Here is a 13,616-nt window from a genome sequence, read left to right on the forward strand (position 1 = left end):
TTTTACAGTCTTTAATATATAGTAATTTTAAAAGTTTCTCCAAACGTTTTACGATTTACTAAGCGATTACAAAAAATTTAATCGAATGAACCGAATGTTTTTTTTCGTGCAGCGCTATGCAACCATAGACAAGTCGTAGTTATATAGATGAAAAATAACCTCACCTTTGGGCTACCATTTTTCAAATACAATTTTACGATGCTATTCAAATAAATATTGTTGGAAAAAGTGATGAGATATCATGTCGAAATATCCGTGAAAGTGTTAATTATTCGATTTATTGAGTGATTGCTTTAGAATTTTAGTCCAAACAGTTTTGTTTACTTTTTGTTGAAAATGGATTGGAACAGACTATATATACGTTACGAGGTTTTCTAAGCATTAATTAAATTTTTATAAGGCAATTAATATTACACAGTACGATTATAGTTCAGTTACAATAGCACCATCAGCTTCGGGTGTAACACAATTAATTTCAAACCCTTTGCATACAATGTATTCTTTTTATTTTCCAATTTCGTACAATCTCTTTTCCAGGCAGCCAACGGAATAGCTTCCCTAACGGTTGCTGCTATGGTCGGTGAAGGCCTTTCCATAAAGCAGGCCCAAGAGCGAGTATACATGTTTGATGTGGATGGTCTTTTGTCTACGCGCCGTGATGGAGGTGTCCCACCCCATGCAAAGGCGTTTGGGAAGGATATCGAACCCGAGAAGGACTTTGAAGCATGCGTTGCTAAAATTAAGCCCAGCTGTCTTATTGGTGAGTACAATTGGCTAGTTCTCTAATTTTATTGTTGTAACAATCGTGTTTTCGATGCTTTCCTTTGGGATGACAGTCACCCATCATTAATCTTACATATCATAAGTTATAAAAAATACAATCAATACAACTATGTCAATCGGCCATTAATTAAACTATTCATAATACTTAAAGCCTTTTATATGTTAACAATATTGGCCTACTAACAAATGGACGTCGGGTTCGCGCTAAAAAGTATCCGCACCTATAGGACGTTAAAATCGCATACAGAGCGTCAATCGCGCAGCAGTCTTCGTTTGTTCGACTGACACCGCGGTTGTCAATCATGCAGTAGTACTATATAATAATAACTTGTAAAAATTACTACAGTAAAGTGTAAAAACAGGATTTTGAATCATATTTTCACTAAACAAATATATTATGTTATCATAGTTTTCATTTAAAAGTGTTATTTGGTACAGTTTTAAAGTATTTAATTTATATATAAATTAATCGTAAATATAAATTACAAAAGCAAACAAAATAATCAAATAGCTAACTGTCCTTTTTCTACACATTGCATGCGCAAAGAATGGAAAGATTACGTCAATATCAAGAAGCCTAAATAAACTTCTTGGCCATTTTCAATTGTTCGAACTATAAGCTATTAGCTGCCTCCGTGGCCGAACGGTTACCATGCCGGACTGCCACGCAGAGGTCCCAGGTTCGATTCCCGGGCCGGGAAAAATAGTTGTATGGCCTACAATTATTTCTCTCGTGAGTTTGGGTGTAATTTGTGGTTGTCTATGTGTGTGTCCGTGGCACCCGCGACACAGGGTTTCCCTAGTGCGGGGCTATGTTGAGTGTGTGCGTTATAAAAAAAAATAAGCGATTGAAATATTTGGAACAAAGAAACTATAGAGTGTTGATTTTAATCTTATTTTTAAAATGACTTTTTATTAAACGTTAGCAATAACTAACAAAATGTTGTACTCGTTTTACTGCTTGGGATTACCTATCAGAATTCAGAAAATACATTTTGCCGAAATAACATTAGCTCGAATTTTCATAATGTCAAATGTATTTTTTTAGGAATTTTGGCCTTTAGCCAAAATTAGCTTTTGTTTTGTTGCATCAAAATTACTTGAAAGCGTAACGGTTTTATTATAAATCGGTTTTCGGAATTATGGATATTTGAGTTTACGTTTAGTTGTAATATCGGTACATTTCATGAAGTACAAGCTTTTTTTCACATTTGTAGTAATATTTGTATGTATGTATCTGCCCAACTCTTTGTTATATCTTTAAGTGAATTTGTACAAAATTCGACATAATAATATATGTAAAAATTAATTAATATTTACGAGAAAGGCTACTCCATTACTCTTATGTTCAAGTATTTTTCAGTAGAAGCTAAGTATGGTGCATTTTGTTAAGTTTCCAGTAGAAGCTGAATATGGTGTTTTTGGGCCCTTAAATTGTTGCAAGCAAAATTACGCAGTACTGCACTGATGTTACAACTTAAATTAAATGTTTTAGTTTTTTATATTTCGTTAGATGTCACTAGGTTTGTATAGGTTAACTTCGGATATTTTTTTAGTGGTTTTTGTATTTGTCCCGATGTCCATTTGTTGTTAGGTCAATGGTTAACACCAACCAATTAGTTCATGTCATTACAATTTTTTTAAGAATTTAAAAATTCATAGTGAAGAACAAACTCGGCATGCGATTGTTGTCAGAGTAATTGATTTAGTAAAGAGACTTTTAGAAAGTCGGTGAACTAAATTATCGAGAGAACAAAAAAATATATCACTTTGTTGTCATCAGAAATCATAGTAATTATAACTTAAAAAAAACCGACTTCAAAAGTTTGCTTATCCGTTTTTGATGTGTTTTATTTTCATTGGAGTTACATCTATGTGTCAAGTTTTTTTAAAGGTTAACGGAAGTGGGTGAAATTCAATAAATCGGATTCATCCCCTAATTTGCCATCCTTAGAAGTTAATACTTTCTTCAAATTTTAATGGGACCACTACTGAGGTACCCCCTTTCCAACATAAAAAGAATCATTGAAATCGGTTCACAAATCGACGCCTTACTTTCTCAAACTCGTATCTTAAAGCACAAAGTTACTGAAATATATAAAATGGATTGTATATACAAATTTTACAGGTTGATTTTATATCACATTTCCTTCATATTCACACACTGGCTTTTAAAGTAATGCACCAAAATTAACACACACACTTAATAAAAAATTTTAAATAAATATAAAGTTTTGCCATCTCCTTAATAATCAGATAATCACTCTTTATAAGATACGACTTTCAGAAAGTAAGGCATCGAAATGTCGGAGACACGTAACATACGCACAAAAAATAAATACAAACGAATTGAGAACCTCCTCCTAAAACAGCATCGAGTATTATATATAACCAGAAATAATATAAAAAATAAATAATAGCGACGAAATGTCATTTATTTTGTTTGAAAACTATTCTGCCAAACGATTAAGGTGACAACTGCGCTGCGATTGCCCAGCCCGAAATCGAAACAATTGACGGGTGTCTTCAATACGACCAACTTAACTTGAGCTTTGCTATAATGGAAGAAAATTGAAAAATTACGTATTTATTATTTAATTACCAATGAAATGTGATTCTGTTTGTTTTGTAATTAGATGTTTTACTGTTTTTCCCACACCACCGTATGGAACACAGCCCCCATTGCTAGAGATATTATCTTTGTTACAATAAAAACAACATATTTTTGGAATATACGGAGACATACACACACAGCGTCAGTTGTTGGCGTAGTACTATTTCAGCATTCTAGTTTTTGTGGTTTCAGCGCAAGCGAGAGTTGATATTTAAAAGTGATATAAGGCACATTTGCCTGGTGAGTTGCCAGGGACGGATGGCCCTTATTTCGTTTCTATTTCTGGTTATACATAAGGCGCAATATAAGTTTCCGGAATTGGCCACATACATAAACAATATTTAAAAAGTAGTTACAACATTTGAAAATCTCCTGGGCTGTAGAATACAGTTTGTTTTATCTGACTGTCACTTGTTTTTATGTTATGGCGTCATTTTAGAAATTGGTTGTCTACATCACCATGGATTTAACTCGTGAACATTTTCGTAGTATGATTTTGTACAACTTTAACAGCTCAGGAGCTTCACTAGGCTTCAAACTGCTTTTGGCGCTGAAGCACCATGCAAGACGACTATTTATAGCTGATTTGCAGAATTCAAACGCGGTCGTGTGAATCTTAGTGACGAATTTCGCGATGGTCGCCCGTCCACTGCTGTGAACAACAAAAACATCGATGATGTGCGCCGTATGATCAAAACAGACAGGCATGTGATATACCATGAGATTCGGACATCTTTAGGCATAGGCATGAGTCAAATCAATCAATAACTCCTCCGTGCCCGAACGGTTACCATGCTGGACTGCCACGCCGAGGTCCCAGGTTCGATTCCAGGGCCGGGAGAAATATTTGTATGACCTACATTTATTTCTCTCGTGAGTTTGGGTATAATTTGTGGTTGTCTATGTGTGTGTACATGGCACCCGCGACACAGGGTTTCCCTAGTGCGGGGCTATGTTGAGTGTGTGCGTTATTATTATTATTATTAATACTACACAAATATTTGGGTGTGAAAAAGCTGCGCTGTCGGTGGATCCTACACAATTTGACTGAGGCTCAAAAAACGGATCGCGTCACTTGATGCAATGCCATACTTATCAGATTCAACGAAGGGGCGTCAAATTTGATGTGAGACATAGTAACAGGTGACGAAATATGGATTTATAGTTACGATCCCAAAACAAAGCCGCAATCGAGCGTACGGGTCTTTCGAGATGAGCCGAAACCAACCAAAGTGGTGCGCGTGCCAAGTGCCTCTAAGCGGATGATTGCTTCTTTTTTTTAATAAAACTGGACACGTGGCTACTGTTGCTTTGGAGAATCGTTGTACCGTGAATAGTGATTGGTACACGACCATTTGTTTGCCGGAAGTTATTGACAAACTCCGTAAAAATAAACGCCGTATCATCTTGCACCACGATAATGCCAGTTCTCCCACGGCCAGACAGGCAAATGAATTTTTGAAGGTGAACAACGTTGACCTTATGAGTCATCCCGCGTACAATCGCGACCTTGTGACTTTTATTTATTAAAAAAAATTAAGAACTAGTTACGCGGTCAACGATTTTCATCACCTGAAGAGACTGTCGAAGAGTATGAAAAATATGTTTCAGAGATTGTCACGGAGGAGTGGCATAATGGCAATGTTTTCAAAATTGGTTCATTCATATGAAAAAGTGCATTAACGCTAACGGAGAATATTTTGAGAAACAATAAAATCATTTTTGACCATTTATAGTATTTTTTTCTTATTCATTCCGGAAACTTATAGTGCGCCCTACGTATGCTCGATGAAAAACAGCGATTTCTGAGAATATTTTGGATTCGGAACGGGACAAATGGAACTTTTGCCAGGCGCGTGGACAGTTATTTCAGCCGTCTGCGATGACTTGTCATAGCCGTGTCTAGCGAAATTGTATCTAACTATACCTAAATAAGATACACTTTACAGGCTGTTCAACTGTCGGCGGTGCGTTCACCCCCAACGTGTTGAAACAGATGGCTCAGAACACCCAAAGGCCTGTAATATTTGCTCTCTCCAACCCGACCAGTAAAGCAGAGTGTACTGCTCAAGCCGCCTATGACCATACTGAGGTAATTTTTACAATATAACTTTACTGTTACAAATGAAAGAAACTGTCGAATCTGGCGTAAAGTTTACGTTTATTATTGCTAGACTCCATAAGTTGTGTCAGCGAGGACATTTACCTTCGGACTGTATCGGTCGGTTGGACTGTCACCAGTTCGTTACCTTTTGTTCTTGTTTCACATTTGTGCCCAGTGTTGAGACATATGATGAGCTGCAAATTTGGAACGTATCCTTTGGCCTTAAACTTTTTTTTATCTTTTTTGTCTTATGTTTATTGTTCCTTAAGATCAACGCACACTGAAGCCTTACATGGATATTTCCAGGGCCGCTGCATCTTCGCCTCTGGCTCACCGTTCCCGCCCGTAAAGTACGGCGGTAAGGAGTTCCACACGGGCCAAGGCAACAACTCCTACATCTTCCCTGGGGTCGCACTCGGTGTCATCGCGACAGCTACTCATCATATACCTGAGACCATGTTCCTGACTGCTGCTAGGGTATGTGCATCTATATTATAATTTCGATATACAAATTTTCGACCGTTATTAGAGCGACAGTTTTCTTGTGCCTGCAGTATTTGGCGGGAAAAAACTATGGCTAGATTATTTTCTCACTGCAGACTTGGCAGTGATACTGTCCGCGCGCACTCTCTCTCTCTCTCCCACTTACCAGCAAGATGCGGGCCTTTTGTGTAAGCGCAGAGCTGTGTAATGATTTAAACTTAGACTGTTTACCGACTTTCTTTCTTTGTTATGGGCATTCGGTGCTCACATTTGCTTGCAATGTAAATGTACCCGTATGTCACTTGCGTGCAAGATTTGTCCTTAGACAAAGTTGTATTTTGTTCGTATCGAATTATCACATTACTATGCTATTGATTTCAGACTCTTGCCAATTACGTGAGCGAGGAAGACCTCGCCATCGGCCGTATCTATCCCTCGCTAGCCGAAGTGAAAGATGTATCGGTCGCCATCGCCATTGAAGTCGCTAAGATGGCTTATGATGAAGGTATATTTTTTAAATAATCTTTTTTATGTTTATTATATTATTTTAATAGGGTATTTCCACACAGAAGCGTTGTTATTCTTTATAGGCGCTGGGGTCCCTAAAATAAAAATAATTATGTGTTTGTTAAAAAACTGAACACTGAGATATTTTTAGAGATGGTATTTATAGAGGACTCCCAAATATACAAGTAAAAAATAAGGTTTTATTAGGCGCTTACCTCAGCGAACATCGCGGTCGCCGCGCAATTTGATCACGTATTGTTCTTTGGTTTTATTCCTAGCTCAAAATGTATATTTTTTTTTTTAAACAATACGTAAACAATTATGTTATTGATTTATCTAAATTAAGTTTGTGTTGCATTTTCGGTGCTGACGTGATCAAGTTACAATCAAGAATTTCGACGCCCCAAATCCAAATTGTTTCGACATATTGTTGTTTTTTTACAATTTTTTTTTTCACTTTTTTTTTGCCGTTTTTTTCCCCCTATTTATTGCGATTTAGCGTTCATTTCGGACAAAAAATGAAAAAATAAATGTAATTAAAAATTATTATTTATTTATCGAATAAAATGCTATATACATGTATACACAGAAACCGTTAGGACGTTCGTAGGAATACCAATTTCAATAATTGCTTTCTATATCTATGTTGTCACAAATCAACCCGTACACGTTCCTCCAGCAAAACGTTTAGGTCATAATTCATCACACTGGCCCAGTGCAGGTTGGCAACGTCCATCGAGTATATAACCAGAGAGATATAATAGAGACGAAATGTCATTTAATTTGTTTCAAAACTATTCTGCCAAATCATTACGGTGACAACTACGCTGCGATTGGCCAGCCTGAATTCGAAACAATTGACGGGTGTTGTCAATCAAATCGACCAGGTCAACTTGAGCTTTGCTATAATCGACGAAAATTGAAAAATTACATATGTAATATTTAATTACCGATGAAATGTGATTTTTTTTTATAATTAGACGTTTGTTTTATAACTAGACGTTTTGCTGTTTTTCCCACACCACCGAATGAAACAGCCCTACATAGTTAGAGATATTATCATTATTACAATAAATACAGAATTTTTTTGGAATATACGGAGACGTACACACAGGTCAGTTGTTGGTCCTGTACTATTTCAGCTTTCTAATTTGTGATTTCACTGCAAACGAGAGTTGTTATTTAAAAGTAATATCAGGCCCATTTGCCTGATGAGTTGCCAGCGTTGGATGGCCCTTATTTTGTCTCTATATCTGGTTATATACTCGATGGCAACATCAGATTAATACTTTTACAACAGACAGAAAACACATTAAACATATAGTGTAATGAGACGAGTATGTAACTCCATATCATCAGATTCGCGTTCTATGATGTTTTGTTTTAAGTAATTCAAAACGACACGTAAATTTCATCATGATATCTTCTGGCACCTTTAAAGCGAACCAAGCCGTCCCATATTCATAGATATCGTTGTTCCTTTCCTTACCAGGAGTTGGATCCTTTTATCCCAAGCCACTGAATTTCTCCAAGCATATTTTGTCATGCCGATACAGCTTTGAATATGAAATGAACTTGCCAGAACGATACCCTTGGCCGGCATCAAAAAAGTTTTTAAAACAAGACTTAAATGGATAAAGGTTTTTTGAATAATGATTTACTTATTATTATATTTTTTTTGCACGTAACTAATCACAAAGTGAATGAAAGTTGTGGTTCCGAAAATGGACAGGATATTTCAAAAAGATTATTAAAGGAATTTCGGCTCCGAAAGACAGGTGATTGAAAGTCTCATCGTAATTATTGTAGTCACTGTTCTTATAGTTAAATTTCATTTCTTTATAGTAAACATGTGTCTGTGTTAAATCATCTGAACGATCAAGCTGACTATTATCTACATGTCCAAAGTGATTAATTTTGTCTATCACTCTAGTGCTAATAATGTCTGAAAGTTTGAAAATGTTTCACATTTGTTAATTCCAGGATCGAATACGAAGAAAAATATCTTCGATTTGATAAGTGTATGCCAAACTAGGGCCACGCTCCAATTGATCTGCATATCGAGTCAGCAGACCTTACAAATTTCTCTGTTGTGTTTGTTACAGATCAGACAGATCTTCTATATTGGACACAAAATTTACATATTAACTAAAGCAACGTATAACTTACGTATTTATGACTCGATACTACCTCAGCTCGAATTAAGATTTTTCCTGTACTAATGCCGCTTGACCCTAGCAAAATGAACCGTATTTTGCTTTAGATGCAGGGACACTGGCTTTATTTCAGAATTTATTTTTGTACAGACGTAATTAAAGCCATTTGATTTTTTTTTACGGATAGGTTGTGTAAGCTACACGCCTGTCCATAGCAATTGCATTGCCACTCAGAGCCTTAAATTGCAAAGATCTGAGGGGCACTGCCACTGCGCCCTTCAATCTGACACATAAGTTGACAAGTCCGATGTGCTTGTAATTTCACCAGCACCGTTACCCTTCAAAACCGGAACGCAGTAATGCTAATATTAGTGCTTGACGGCAGAAATAGGTAAGGTGGCAGTACTGCCCTGGACGAACTCTTTCACAACGACCGTTTTCTATTTAAAACAAAATTTATCGCTGATTGTTGGACGTGTAGATAATGTGAGTTGGTTTGACCGTTCAGAAAATTTTGAAGCCGTACATAATACAATTAGTCGGTGTAATCGTTTAATGAAGTAATTGTTTTAATTTCTTTCTCTTCTACTACGAGTAAATAACATCACGTTCTAGTGTTCAAAGACGTATTTAACATATGGTAGTTTCTATCCTTTGAGTACCAAATTTTCGAATTCTGTGGTCAAACGGGCTAGTTAATAAACTCGACGTACGTTTTTGTAGCTCATTACTCTCTCTACCTACCAGTGGCGAATGGTCCATAAGTGAATAAAAGCCAGACAACCACAGCAGTTACCTGGTCGCAAGCTAGGGAATTCCCTGTACTGAGAGCACTAGAGTTCAACGGAATTCACACTAGCCAGAATACTCAGACCAGAACCAATTTAGAAAATTTCCCCAATTGGTCCTACCGGGAATCGTACCCTCGTCCAGTGTCCACAGTACAAACCGTTGGGCCACTGAGGGTGTCAACACGATGTCATTTGCTTCTCTATTACCTGGTTTCAAATTAGGGAATTCCCTATACTATGAGTACCAGAGTAATGGAATTGACTCTGAGGCACAACGTATCCGGAACAACGGACTCAATTTAGAAAAGTTTATTTCTCATATTGGTCCTACCGGGATCGAACCCGTGAGCTCCTTGTTCAATGTCCACAGTGTAAACCGTTAGGCCACCAAGGTTGACAAAGCGATTGTCATCTGCTTCTCTTAGAAATTTGGGGTATAACTAAAATTTGGGTTAACATTTGTTTCAACCCTCAACTTCGGCTTATCTCCAGGCAATATTCACCTTTCGCCACTGCTACTAATGTAGAATATTTAGTTACTTTCTTGTTAGTTATTTTCCGCCGTCTTTTAGTTTTCAAAATTTTTACTATGGTCACTTGTTTAGGAATTAAAACATAATTAAAAATATTACAGGCCTGGCTTCAGTGTATCCTCAGCCAAAAGACATTGCGAAACACGTCGAAAACCAAATGTATACCTTCCATTACGAGAGCGCCATGCCAATCGTTTGGGATTGGAAACCAGAAGAGAATTTCAACGTTCGACCTATTCAACCTGTTCCCAAGAATATCTAAATATGAGTGGAACGCGAAGAGGCATCGTGCACGTTTCCGTCATGTTAAGGTTGTATAAATTATAAACTTTAATTTATTTATTTTCAAATCAGTGTTGATTGAACGACTTGAAAAGAAAATAAAAAAGTAGATCGATTGGAAAATCTTCAAATTGATTTAATAAGAATAACTTAATGTATTGAGTTGTACATTACGTTCATATACAGCTTTTTATGTACACTTCCATTTGTTTAAAAAACGATAGATACTTTTTGCTGATTTGGTATTTCGGTTCTGTAGGTATAAAATGTTTACTTGGACTATATGTTCCTTGATATCACATGATATAGAGAAAAAAAATCATTATTAACATAACATTTTAAAACATCTGTGACTGAAAATAGGCACGATGTCTTTTACCAATGACGTTCTAGATCCAATAAGAGATATCGTATAAATATTCGATCATCTCAGTAGCTCAAATTTTTCTTATATAGATTTTATTTTGAGGTAGGCAAATCTTGAAGTACGTAAGCAAAAAAAGTGTGAATTTGTCTTTACTTTCTTTTACTTTGTCATTGCATATTTTCAGCAATAATTCACAAAATTTAAAACAAAACATTTCACAGCTTTTTTGTTTACAAACTTCCCCTTTTTTGTTTTTAATTAATTTATTTTTTCTCCTAAACCAGAAAGAGATCGTGATTGTTTAAGATAAGATATTTATTTAATAAGGTGCTTGACACCAGAATTTAAGCAGTCCTCATTATTTCAACCAGGTATTATTTTCATATAGAGATCGTGTCGTAATAATAATGTTAACAGTTGTGTAATAATACAAGTTCTTGTAAAACTATAAAAAATGTTAGCGTATGATTTACGTAGCGGCTGAAAATTTAATCCAAATACGTTCACTACGCAATACGGATTGAGATTTTTTGTCTTGCTCGCTCATTTACTTTGTCTGTAAGAGCGAAACAATTTATATATATCCGTCTACATTAGGTAGGCCGTACTGTAAACGCACTCGCCAGGCGCCGCAATTGGCTAATCAGTCTGTCAGAATAACATGCTAGACCGAATCTTATGAACATCATGCGAAACTAACGAAACGTGGCAAATGTAAAGTGTTGCGACCGAACGGAATATAAATCGTGGACATAATTAGTAAAATGCTAAAAAAAGGTTGGATTATAATAACAACGTTCTTATGAAACACTGGCCACACCGAAACATTAATTTAATCGAAATCAAAAGACGATTGAAGTAATTCTTTTTTGAAGTATTTCTTTTTTCAATAAACTTAATATTGCAATTACTAATGCGCCATCTCTAATCAGCCGCTGACAGCTGTAAAGGTTCTCACAGATGGCGTGACGGTAAAAAATCGTTAAAAACAAAGATCTGCAACAAACACATAGAAAAATTCGTTAGGTCTGCTGGTTCGTTCTGTAGCTCATTTGGGAGAGCGTCAGGCATATGCTAAAGGCGCTGGTTCCAATCCAGCCGGATCGAAGGAATTTTTCAGTGTTCGATCTTTGTATTAATATTATAGTAATTCTCTTTTCAAATTAAACGTTCTGGTATATATGGCCAGTGGTTTATATGAAGATTGTTATCATAGTTCAAGCTTTTTAACGTTCTTTCTAAATAATCCCATGAGCGTTTATTATATTATTATATGATTTGTTATGTATTACTTTGCGAAAGTACTAGTTCAACCAGTGAATATCTTTGGCCTTCATATTTACAGCATTTATCGTTGCATATTTATTACTGCGTTATTGTAAATTCAATGTTCAAATTAGAATGTTCAAATGTTTGTCTTCAATGTGACTAATAATTGTATGTGGCCTTTATAACGTTACTTAGCTTCGTCGTTCACATTGTAATAAATATAACGTATCGTTTGTTTGCACGTATGAAAATATCCTATAGGTGTAATGTGGATTTTAGGTGTGTTACCTACTAAACACGTAATTTCGTAAATGATATAAAAATTAACGTACGATTTAGACCTCTACGTATTTTACAATAAGGGTGACAACGTGCGTATTTATTTTATTTAAATTTACATTTTAAGAAAATCAGTCCTGAATGTTGATTCGAAAAACAAGTATGTCTACAGGACGTAACATTATCTAGTCACCACAGCATTAAATAATATCATGAAAACAGGTCATCTATTTACGCATTTTACATCTATTTATTATTAAGTATAAAACAATAATAAAATAAAGACGTTTAGAAATTACTAGAAAAGGAATAGAATTAATTACGATATACCAAAACGCCCTGGTATCGTTGATTTTAAATATCGAAACTTCTAAAGATCTAAAACCATTTTAATTGGACATTTATAAAACTATGTATGTCAAGTTTTACTGATGTATACAGGGTGTAACCGCAAGGTGTAGTCATATTAAAGGAGCCAAACCTATACTTGATCTAGACCCTCTGTGCAAAATATCAAATAAAAATAAGTGACTTTTAATGTTGATATAACTTTAATTATGTTTGTATAAATAGTGATTGTCCGAAACAACCACTGCGTCACAACTCTATTGCTAGTTACGTTACTACGACTTCACAAATTCATTAATGAAACCTGGGCGGCCGCAAGCGGGGCGAAAGAACAGCTGACTACAATTGAAATGCCACTGTAAAAACATGATTTGAATATGTTGATAACACGTTAATATTAAGTAACAAAATCTTTAAATACCTAGAAAAATCGAATTATTTCTAACAATATTATTTTATACCATACCTAGGTACGTACTTATTTACATACAATTTAAAGGATATTTATTTACTTATTAAGCCCGTAGTTACGCACGCCTTCTTCGTATACACATTCTACATAATTTTGTATTAATACATTTATTTACGACAATTTTACAATAATGGATACTTTTTTAATTGGTACTTACCTACTGTGCAATTCATACACGTTTTAATGAATTTCCTACGAATTGTAATTCACTGTTGTACAATGTACGAAATATTGACTTGTTTACGATAATTTTGAATAATAAGTACAATCACTACACGCACTGCTGGCACATTTCACACATTTACAGGTAAGGTTCAAAATGCCGACCTCCATGCAATATGCATATTTCCGTGCGTCGGTACAGAGACTGCTCTACTCTTTGAAGCATCTGCCGAGTGATTTGACTAAACGCCATTTCGATCCGCTGCCTCATTTCTTCTGCGCTTTCACAGGACTCCGCATAAACAATATTTTTATATGACCCCACAAAAAAAATCGAGCGGTGTCAAGTCTGGGGACCACGCTGGCCAGGGTACAGGACCTCCCCGCCCAATCCACTGCGGGAGACGGTCGTTCAGATGGGAACGTACATTTCGAGCAAAATGTGCGGGTGCTCCATCGTGCTAGA

At 35.8% G+C, this 13,616-nt stretch overlaps 1 pseudogene; it reads left to right on the top strand.

Moving 5' to 3' along the window:
- The window catches only part of LOC113229250, a 35,272-nt pseudogene extending 24,617 nt beyond the window's left edge, over nt 1-10,655 (top strand).
- The last annotated feature ends 2,961 nt before the right edge of the window (nt 10,656-13,616 follow it).

This window comes from Hyposmocoma kahamanoa, unplaced genomic scaffold (genome assembly GCF_003589595.1).
Source record: "Hyposmocoma kahamanoa isolate Upper Pololo Valley unplaced genomic scaffold, ASM358959v1 296, whole genome shotgun sequence".
NCBI classification, from domain to species: domain Eukaryota; kingdom Metazoa; phylum Arthropoda; class Insecta; order Lepidoptera; family Cosmopterigidae; genus Hyposmocoma; species Hyposmocoma kahamanoa.